The sequence below is a fragment of the Thamnophis sirtalis genome, unplaced genomic scaffold (assembly GCF_051295495.1).
Source record: "Thamnophis sirtalis isolate CommonGarterSnake01/CBP01778 unplaced genomic scaffold, rThaSir2_p1.2 scaffold_13, whole genome shotgun sequence".
NCBI classification, from domain to species: domain Eukaryota; kingdom Metazoa; phylum Chordata; class Lepidosauria; order Squamata; family Natricidae; genus Thamnophis; species Thamnophis sirtalis.
The window spans coordinates 9,128,128-9,139,314 of record NW_028261393.1 but is presented as its reverse complement, the minus strand read 5'-3'; the positions used below and the strand labels follow the sequence as shown (position 1 = coordinate 9,139,314).

General features: G+C 41.3%; 1 long non-coding RNA gene across 1 annotated transcript; it reads right to left on the bottom strand.

The window, feature by feature from the left end:
- Positions 1 to 2,940: 2,940 nt before the first annotated feature.
- On the bottom strand, positions 2,941 to 10,712 carry LOC148043009 (uncharacterized). Its single transcript, XR_015698302.1, has 7 exons — positions 10,645 to 10,712; positions 9,740 to 9,796; positions 8,968 to 9,015; positions 8,700 to 8,750; positions 4,641 to 4,673; positions 3,388 to 3,413; positions 2,941 to 3,148 (listed from the first exon to the last, which is right to left on the bottom strand). It is a non-coding gene; the product is annotated as an uncharacterized LOC148043009 (long non-coding RNA).
- Positions 10,713 to 11,187: the final 475 nt, after the last annotated feature.

Genomic DNA, 11,187 nt, shown 5'->3' with positions numbered 1-11,187 from the left:
CTCGGCTTTCGTTACTGGACTGTGTGTGTGTGTGTGTGTGTGTGTGTGTGAGAGAGAGAGAGAGAGAGAGAGAATGTGTATGTGTATATGTATATGTATATGTATATATGTATATATGAATGATAGATAGATAGATAGATAGATAGATAGATAGATAGATAGATAGATAGATAGATAGATAGATAGATAGATAGGCAGGCAGGCAGGCAGGCAGGCAGGCAGGCAGGCAGGCAGGCAGGCAGGCAGGCAGGCAGGCAGGCAGGCAGGCAGGCAGGCAGGCAGGCAGGCAGACAGACACATACACACACACAGAGAGAGAGAGAGAGATAGACACACACATACAGAGACAGAGAGTATATGGAAGGATATAAAACAATATTTTTCTGTGTATCAACTGGTTAATTGTGTTTTCCCCCAGTTAGTTGTTTTATTGTATTATAAGATGCAAATAATGCATCGTAGAAAGCATATTAGCAGGGCACAGTTATCAATATAAATTTTTAAAGATAAGGAAAAATGTATATCAATTTTAACTATAATTCTGAGATGTTATAGTTGTTTGAATTGTACAATAAAAGATAAATATAAAATTGATATAATATTGAGAAATCCATTGAAGTGTTTTGGAATCTGGATCTTAAAAACTGATCTGTGTTGTAGTATGTATTGTTGTTTACGATTGTTAAAAAATAAGACAGATTGAAAAAAATGAAAAAAATAAAGAGTTGCTTGGAAAAATAGATGACTATCCCTTTTCTTTATAAGCCGGCTGATTTTCAATATTTATAAGCACTTTAGACTCCCTTAGAAGCTTTAATGTATTTGTATTCACCTTGCAGTGTGATATATTTCATACAAGTATTCTTCTGACTTACACCTTGATGGAGCTTAGCGCGCAATACCTTTTTACCATAAATCATCTTTCTTGCTGGTTCCCTTTTCCATAAACCTATGATTTTTTTTCTTTTCATCAAGTGAAGGAGATGCAAAGAGTTATCATCTGTCTTGCTGTCCTCTATAGTGGACAGAATCATTGAATTTGTAATCAAAGGGTGCCATCTGTTGCAACTCTTACTTTATATCCAACAGATATCCTGAGATACACTTCTGACTACGCATGTCTTCATTTGCCTTCCATGTTTACTTTCCTTTAGAACAGGGGCCCCCAACCTTTTGACCTCAGGGACCACTAAATTCATAATTTTAAATCCCACAGACCACTAATATGATCTGCCTAATGACTGGCTCTGGGAGTTGAAGTCCACAAGTCTTAAAACTGTCAAGTTTGAACACCTCTGGGGTTTTATTTTTCTAAAGGGTTAGGGGTGCAAGGGTCTTGTAACTTGACAGCTTTAAGACTTGCGTGTTTCAAATGCCAGAGTTTCTGAGCCCACATTTTGGTTGCTAAGCAAGAGCGTTGTTAAGTGAGTTTCATCACATTTTACAAGTTGGCTACGCCCACCTGGTCACATGGCTGCCAAGCCATTCCCACATGGTCACATGGCTGGCAAGCCACTCCCACCCAGTCACATGGCCAGCTAGCCACTCCCACAAAGCAGGCCACAGAAGAGGGGCTAAAAAAAATTGAAACCTATCTTGATGGTGGAAATTATGGACAATACTAGCAAAATACTCTTAATTGCAATTTATGCACCTAATGAAAAACAAGATGAATTCTATAAAAACTCCACAAGAAAATTTGCGACCTAGATTATGTTAACATCTGAATGATGGGAGACTTTAATGACATTACAAATCAAAAAAATTGAAACCTACCACTGCCTCCATCCAAAGCATTTCCAGACTCAAAAATGAATCTAGGAACAGCAGTGCTCACCCTTAGCAAAAGTGTGTGTGTGGGGGGGGGGGGGAACACATTTTCAGCCAGTGCGGATTTTTAAGCTGGATCTCAGCAGCAACTCCTTTTGACCATTAAAGGGAGGCAAAGAAATAAAAGGCAATCTGTGTAGCCATCTCCTGGTCATGTTGAATGACTGCAGCCAGAACAGTACCCACACAGCAATTTCACTTATGACAAACAAAGTGTAAATGCCTGTCATAAATGTGTTTGCAAAGTTGAGGTTACATTTCCATGAAAATGAGGGTCAGATTGGTAATCACTAAATTATCCAGTTATTCAAGGAAAAGAAAAAAGAATTTAATCTCAAATGTCTTTCATCTCATTTTCTGTTATAATGAAATGTACATAGATTTTTCTTTATCTACAAATCAGCAACGAGCAATTGTCTTCTGGACATAGTATAAGAATGTAAGTATTCATTTCTAACTGGGGGGGGGAGGGGGCTTTGAACTCTGATGCTGGAGAAGACTCCTGCGAGTCCCCTGGATCCAACCGGTCAGTCCTCGTTGAGATCAACCCTGACTGCTCTTCAGAAGGCCAGATCCTGAAGAGGAAACTCAAATACTTTGGCCACCTAATGAGAAGGAAGGACTCCCTGGAGAAGAGCCTCATGCTGGGAACGATTAAGGGCAAAAGAAGAAGTGGAGAAGCAGAGAATGAGGGGACTGGATGGAGTCACCAAAGCAGTTGGCGTGAACTTAAATGGACTTCAGGGGATGGTAGAAGACAGGAAGGCCTGGAGGAATGTTGTCCATGGGGTCGCAATGGGTTGTGACACGACTTCGCAACTAACAACAAGAGGGGAGGGATAGGAGCAGTGTACCAGGATCAAAAAAGACTCTCTTGTGTCTAAAAGACTTAAGGTTACATTGGGAAAGTCGCTTAACATATCTACTAAGCCTATAAGACACAGTGAGCTAAAAAAGAAATGGGAAGTAACTATGTTTGGGGCATTAAATTCAAAGTATACATAAATGATGGATTTTTATTTTTTTTCAGAATCAGCATAGTATTAATATGGCCTAAACCCCATTAAAATGATAATTTTCAAGTACAGCAATAAAGACAACACTCCATGATAATGCTGCATATGTATATATTTTTAAATATTTATTTTTGTAGACTAATCTGCTTTCACAGTTAAGAGAAACTACGTTAATCAACAGAACTAAATGTAATTGCTGGAGTCTTCTCAAAAGAAAGTTGCAATCCCTCGTTGATTAGGAAAGAAATATGAAAAGTTTGAAAGAGAAAATGTGGCTCTCCATTTTATTCTCAACGCAGGATCTAGTGGGGGGAAAAAACCAAGATAAGTGAATGTGCAATATTTGGCATGAATTTACCCATGAAAGTAGAAAATGTTTCAGGATTTTGGCTTCGGTCTCCCTCCATTGTCTCAATGACAATGACCCCAAATAATCCACATCTCCAAAAGCAAGTTGTTGTAAAATCCTGAGAGGAATATGCAGAATATAAATCTCTATTAAATCAAAAATATCTTCCATACTCCCCAGAGTCAATTTTACCTGTGAGATGCTTTGATTTATATTACCTGGAAAAATAAAAAGTAGATAAGCTGTTTAGCAAGAGTTAACAACTGGAGGATTGATTCTCTTCTGAACCTGGGGTCATCAACCTTTCGGACCTCAGGGACCACTAAATTCATAATTTTAAATCCCACGGACCACTAATATGATCTGCGTAATGATTGCCTGGGTGGGCAGGGCCAACTTGATGTCACTCATATCAAGGGGCATGAGTGTCAGCCTCTACTCGCCTCCCTGCCCGGGCTCTTTAGGGCCCCAACAGGAAGCAGTTGTCGGAGCTAAGCAGACACCATAAGAAAGAGTTGGCCAAACAGCTCAGTTCAAATTGGATCTGACCGAGAAGGAGACTCAGCAGAAGCACTTCACTGAGGACTACGAGCATAGGCTTTCCAAGCAGATGGAAGACCTGTGGGAGTGCAAGGCCAGGTACCAGCGCCTGGAGGCTCAGTGGGATGAGATGGTCAGCCAGTTCCAGGCCATGATGCAGGTCTCCTGGAACGAGGAACTCCAGCTCTTTGCCACCAGTGGTACTTCCTTCCAGCCTTCACCCAAAGCCCCCCACAGGAGGATGAATCAGACCCCAAGTCAGAACTTCTCCCCCCCCTCTGGCCCACACAAAAAGACCCCAAAGGGGGAGACTTTGTGCAGCAACACAAATGTTCATTGCACGTATCCATCCCAGGGGGCATAGTTTGAGGATCCCTAGTCCAATATAAAAAATGCAAATAATTTTTCTGCGGGCCACCAAATTTTTCTCATGGACCATCAGTTGGTGACCGCTTTTCTGAACAATCCTAGAGAAAGTTTATGGTTTTACTGCTACAATTGGTACTGCAGAGGTGGTGGTGGGGTAATTAATCCATTTCTTTGGAGGAAAATGTTTGGGAAATTAAACAACAAATTTGAAATGACACAGAGCTATCCCTACATGGCATCTACTTGCAAATTAGGATTCTAAAATACAGGTGGAACATTATCTGGTATATACACGCCCAATGTGTCTGTGCCAGATAATTTTCTTTGAATTCTTTTTTTAAAGGTAAGTAGCATCAACACGTGCTTATAATATGTAATATCCAATATGCATTATATATGCAATTATTACCCAATATACACCCAGATTTATAGCAATTGCAATTTCAAGGCAATCAAAATTATAAAAATGAAGAAAGAGGGTGAGGTTAAAGGTTAAAGAGGGTAAGTTAAAGACGGTTCTTAGAAGGCATACTCACTTTTTGAGGTGAAACTGATATCCCAACATTAGGCTACAGGAAAAAAAGGAAAAAGAGAAAACATTGCTCAGTTTTCACGTTAATGCAAAAACATGATGTTTTGTTGGTATAAATGGGAGTCATAAATTTGAAATCCCTAAAGAGACAGCAAGAAAAAAAGGGGGGAGGGGAAAGAATAAAATAAAATAAATAATTATTTGTCTTTTAGTTTCCTAGAAACACTTGTGATTTTGTAGGAATGAAATACTGTATTTTTCGGAGTATAAGACAGCCCCCTCAAAGAGAGTGAAAATGCGGGTCCATCTTATACACCGAATATAGCCAAAAAAATGAGACATGGAGGAGGAAATGGTCTGTGGCAATCCCTGCAGCCTAAAACAGCTGATTGGGGGTATTCCGGGAGGCTGATCCACCCACCAATCAGCTGCTCAGGCTGAATCAGGCTGCAATAATGTGCTGCAGCTGATCTGGCTGTTTGCTATTTGCTGCAAGGACATGTCAGAGTTTGCAACAGCAATCACCTTCAGAAAGCACACACAAGTAACTGATTCAGCAGGTTTCAATTACTTCCCTTTATATATAATATAACATATTAAGTAAATATACAATACCAAAAGCATGTCTTCCAATATGGTAGTTCAGCAAAGGAGAGAAATTTCACTTTCAGTTTTAGTTTCAGGTATCAGCACAGCATGGAGCTTTAGTACAGAACAAGCCACACTCTGTCTCCTTCCTTGTTGCTCACAGAGCAAATACTGTTTGTCTCCAAACAGCCCTCAACTCTCTCACACACTGACAGGATGCTAGCCAGATGAATACCATGGATGCTGGTAGGCAGGGGCAGATTTTTTTTCTTATTTTTCTCCCCAAAAACTAAGGTGCATCTTATACTCTGGAGCATCTTATACTCCGAAAAATATGGTACTCATCTGGAACTCAAAGGCTGGAAATCCTTGAAGTGACCACAAGGGAAAATAAATGTTTTAGGATTGAGGATAAAGTGAATTATTCAGGATAGTTTGAATAAAAAAGCATATCTGGGGCTTCTATGCTAGCTATGATGGAAGAAGCAGAACAAAAAAAGTTCAGCTTTCAATAGTGCAATGAAAAAGCAAATCAACTAATTAGCAACTGAATATTCATCTGCAACTTCTCTGGCAATTTTTCAGAAAAGAGTTCTTTCCGCTGTTAAAATATTTTAAGTAACTTTACAAAATTTCTACCTTTGTATTTTTGGAGTAAGATTTCAAGATAAATCAGAAGGTGGCTGCTATTACTGAAACTTTTATTATTGATGTAAATATTCAAATTATTTGAGATGACTTATAAAACAGGAAAAACAATATGTTATCATTGCATATATAATGCAAGGTTTTTTCACACGTATATTCTAGAAATTACTAAAGGAAGAAACACAAAAATCATAATCTAGGAATCTTAAGCGATGGAAGTTCTTATAGAAAACTCATATTGCTACATTTTGCAAAAGGCAAGGGGGAAAAAGAATAAAGAAATTATATATAAAAATTGTACATTTTGTGGGGGAAAAAGCGCCCATTGCAAATATAGCATTCCCAGCCAGCATAGTTATTGCTGAAATTCTAAGAACTGATATCTGTATTTCTGGAACGTGCATAGATTATTTTCATAGAATAACAGAGTTGGAAGAGTATTTCCTGACAGTTAGAACAATTAATCAGTGGAACAGCTTGCCTCCAGAAGTTGTGAATGCCCCGATACTGTAAGTCTTTAAAAAGATGTTGGATAGCCATCTGTCTGAAACGGTATAGGGTTTCCTGCCTAGGCAGGGGGTTGGACTAGAAGACCTTCAAGGTCCCTTCCAACTCTGCTATTGTATTGTATTGTATTGTATTGTATTGCATTGCATTGCATTGCATTGCATTGCATTGCATTGCATTGCATTGCATTGCATTGCATTGCATTGTATTGTAAGAGAAGTTGGAGGTCTTCTAGTCCAACCCCCTGCTCATGCAGGTGACCCTATATCCTTTCAGATAAATGACTGTGCAATATCCTCTTAAAAGCCTCTGGCAATGGGACACCCACAACGTCTGAAGACAAGCTATTCCATTGGTTGATTGTTCTCACCGTTAGGAAATTTCTCCTTAGTTCTAGTGTGCTTCTCTCCTTGATTGGTTTCCATCCATAATTTCTTCTCTTGCCTTCTGGTATTTAAAAAAACCGATTGACCCCCTAACTTTGTCAAAAATTGGAACACTGCTATCATATCTCCCCTAATCGTGGCAGGATGGGAACACACAGTGGAAAAAAGACAAGTATCTCTATGTTTAGAAGGAAAAAAAAGATGAAAGCTTCATTATTTCTCCAGCATGTTTACACTTTGAAATACGGACACAAACAATGCTCTTTAGGAATGATTGCTATTATTTGAGATATTCTGAGAGACTGATCCTCAAGGCAGTCATCAGAAGCTCAGCTAACTTGCCGGCATCAACAGATTTTCCCCAGTATGATTTGAATTTGAATTTGAATTTGAATTTGAATTTGAATTTGAATTTATTAAAATTTATAGGCCGCCCTTTTCCCTGAGGGGACTCAGGGCGGCTTACAATCACAAGGGAGGGAAGTGCAACATCAAAAACAAAACAAAATGTGAACAAAGAAAAAAAATAGTAAAACACAACTTTCGTTCAACAATCAAACACTCGGGCGGGTGAATTAGGAACCTATCCCCAGGCCTGCTGGGAGAGCCAGATCTTGAGGGCTGCGTGGAAGGTCTGGACGGTGGTGAGGGTACGGATCTCAGCGGGGAGATCGTTCCACAGGGTCGGAGCTGCAACAGAAAAGGCTCTCCTCCGTGTGGTCGCCAGTCGGCATTGACTGGCAGATGGGATTCGGAGGAGGCCCAGTCTGTGCGATCGAATTGGTCGAAGGGAGGTAATCGGCAGGAGGCGGTCTCTCAAGTACCCAGATCCACTATCATGGAGTGCTTTAAAGGTGGTCATCAGTACCCTGAAGCGCACCCGGAGACCAGCAGGTAGCCAGTGCAGCTCGCGGAGGACAGGTGTAACGTGGGCGAACCGCGGTGCGCCCACTATCACTCGCGCGGCTGCATTCTGGACTAACTGTAGTCGCCGGATGCACTTCAAGGGCAACCCCATGTAGAGCCCATTGCAGTATTCCAGCCTAGAGATCACAAGGGCTTGAGTGACTGTTGTGAGAGCCTCCCGATCTAGGTAGGGCCGCAACTGGCGGACCAGGCGAACCTGGGCAAATGCCCCCCTGGTCACAGCTGACAGCTGGTGGTCAAAAGTCAGCTGTGGGTCCAGGAGGACTCCTAAGTTGCGGACCCTATCTGAGGGGTGTAAAATTTGACCCCCCAGCCTAAGTGTTGGTACATTAGCCAAATTATTGGGAGGGAAGCACAACAGCCACTCGGTCTTGTCCGGGTTGAGTACCAGTTTGTTAGCACTCATCCAGTTCCTAACGGCCTCTAGACCCTGGTTCATCACGTCCACCGCTTCATTGAGTTGGCACGGGGCGGACAGATACAGTTGCGTATCGTCCGCATATTGGTGGTATTTTATCCCGTGCCTCCGAATGATCTCGCCCAGCGGTTTCATGTAAATGTTAAATAGTAGGGGGGATAAGACCGAACCCTGTGGCACCCCACATGTTAGGGGCCTCAGGGACGATCTCTGCCCCCCGACCAACACCGACTGCGACCTGTCCGAGAGGTAGGAGGAGAACCACTGTAAAACAGTGCCTCCCACTCCCACCTCCCGCAGTCGTCGCAGAAGGATACCATGGTCGATGGTATCGAAAGCCGCTGAGAGGTCAAGGAGAACCAGGATGGATGCATAGCCTCCATCTCTGGCCCTCCAGAGATCATCGGTCAATGCGACCAAAGCGGTTTCTGTGCTGTAACCAGGTCTGAAGCCGGACTGGAAGGGGTCAAGATAACTAGCTTCCTCCAAGGCCCGTTGAAGCTGGAAGGCCACCATGATGAATTCTCCTTGGGATGCTGTCCAAAGGAAGATACTACAGAAGAAGTAAATTCAATCTTATGCAACTCACCTGGCTATTTGCAGGAGGAAGCCCACTGTTACTATCAGAGGAACCAGTAATCTAATATTGAAAGAAATAGATTCTGTGAATATTGCTTTAGAGTATTAAATAAAAACTTATAGAAGCTAACTACTTGAGTCTGTGGATATATTAAGCATTAAGATATTTTGCGGAGTAAAATGCATGAACATCCACAATTACAATCAATAATTGATCTAGACTTGCAGTCTAAAGCAAGATATTATGGAAGAAGAACATCACAACTAATGGAACTCACTTGGATGTTGGCAGGAGGAGGAGAAAGACCATTGGAGGGATCACCAACCTAATGAAGAAGTAAATAAATCTCATGAATATTCCTTCAAATTATTTTAAAAGCCAAACTTCACGGAAACCAAATACCTAGGTCTGCAAATGCATTAAGCATCCAAGATATATTTTAGTGTAATATATGTCAATAGGAGCAACTTAACATTTGCTGTAACAAATTTTTGGAAAGTAGGAGGTAGAAATAACCCAATTAATTGCTGGGCATATATATAATATGCCCAATATATATAAAGTGCATTGGAATGTGTATACACACACACACACACAAACACACACACACACACACACACACACACACTCTGGAAGATGTTGTGAGTCTCCAGAGGTTAAAAATGACACTAAAATACCAGTGTAGGGGAGGGGCGGGTCACACCCACCCAGTCACATGACTGCCTAGCCACGCCCACCCAGCCGGTCCGCCCACCCCAACAGACTGAGGGACCGTGAATTGGCCCCCTGCATAAAAAGTTTGAGGACCCCTGCTGTAAGTTATCAGAGTTTATAAATGGGCAGATGATGTGTCTCTATATATTGACCTCTTAATATATGTTTTTGTATGGCTTCCTTCTGAGAGACTGATCCTCACGTCGGTCATCAGGAGGACAACTGACGTCTTGGAATTAACACATTTTCCTAAGTACTGGGAATCAGTCTTGATTTGATGTCCCAAAAAAGAAAAGATTCAAGGGAAGAAGACAATGCAGTGTTATGGAACTCACCTGGCTGCTGGCTGAGGTCTGCTGGGGAGGAACATAGACATTGGCGGGAGCAGCAACCTAATAAATAAGTAAATAGACCCTATGAATGTGCAGATTATTTTTAAAAAAATTAACCCCATAGAAGCCAAGTGCTTGGGACAATGCCTGCATTAAACATCAAGACATATCATACAATAATATGTATGAACGACAGCAAGTTAATCTTTCCCTAAAGAACTTCGCGGGGAAAAGGAACAAGAAAGATATATATAGGAAAGGCCATTTCCCACGAGCGATATATAATGTCTCCATAGCAGCATTCAACTATTCTTGCCCATTGTAATAAGTGGAGGGAGCACCAGCCCAATGAATAAGGACATAGATCCTGTGAATGTCCCTTCAGATTACTTTAAAAACTAAGCCTCCTAGAAGCCAAGCTCTTGGCTCTGCGAATGCGGTAAGCATGAAAACGTATCACAGAGTAACAGGTAAACAGGATAAACTTAATATTTGCCCCAAACGACTTTGCGAGAAGTAGGAGCGAGCAACAGAGAAATCTGTTATGTGTAGGAAAGGCCACTCCCTTACTGGTGATGTCTAATTTCTCCATACTAGTTTCCAGCTATTCTTTTAGTGATTTAAGATCTGCCCACATTCGTATATCTTTGGCGAAGCTGCAGCTGGATGACTCTGGAAGACGCTGTAAGTCACCAGAGTTTAAAAATGACACTAAAATACCAGAGTAGGGCAGAAATTAAGCTATCTGTGTATATTGACCTATAGAGATTTTTCTATTATGCTGTGCTTTTGAGGAACTGATTCTTAAATCAATCATGAGGAGCGCAACTGACATTTTGGAATTAACAAATTTTCCTTAGACTTTATTTGCTGTAAAAAAAATGAAAATCCAGTTTTATGGAACTCACCTGGTTACTGACAGGACCAACAGGAGGAGGTGCATTGGAAGGTCCATTGGGAGAACCAAGGGGCACACCAACCTAATATATAAGTAAATAGATCCTGTGAATGTCCCTTCAGATTATTTTCAAAATTAAAACTTCATAGAAGCCAAGCCCATAGGACAATGCATGCATTAAGCATCAAGGCATGCCACAGAGTAACTCGAGGGAACAACAGTGAGTTAATTTTCTCTAATCAAATTTGTGGGAAGAAGGAACAAGGAAAATATGCGATGCAAAGATATGTAAGAAAGGTCATTTCCCCACCACCGATGTATACCTTCTCCATAGTACCATTGCCATTGTTGCAGCGACTTAAGATCTATACACAATTGTGTACAGTTGGCAAAACTGAGGTTGGATGACTACGGAGGTGGCGGGGGGGGGGGGTCAGAACACCGACCTATTGAGATATTTCTTTCATGTCCTGTTTCCTTAACACTGATACTCAAAACAGTCATCAGCTCCTAAACCACCATCTTGGAATCCACAGATTTCCCCCAGTATCAG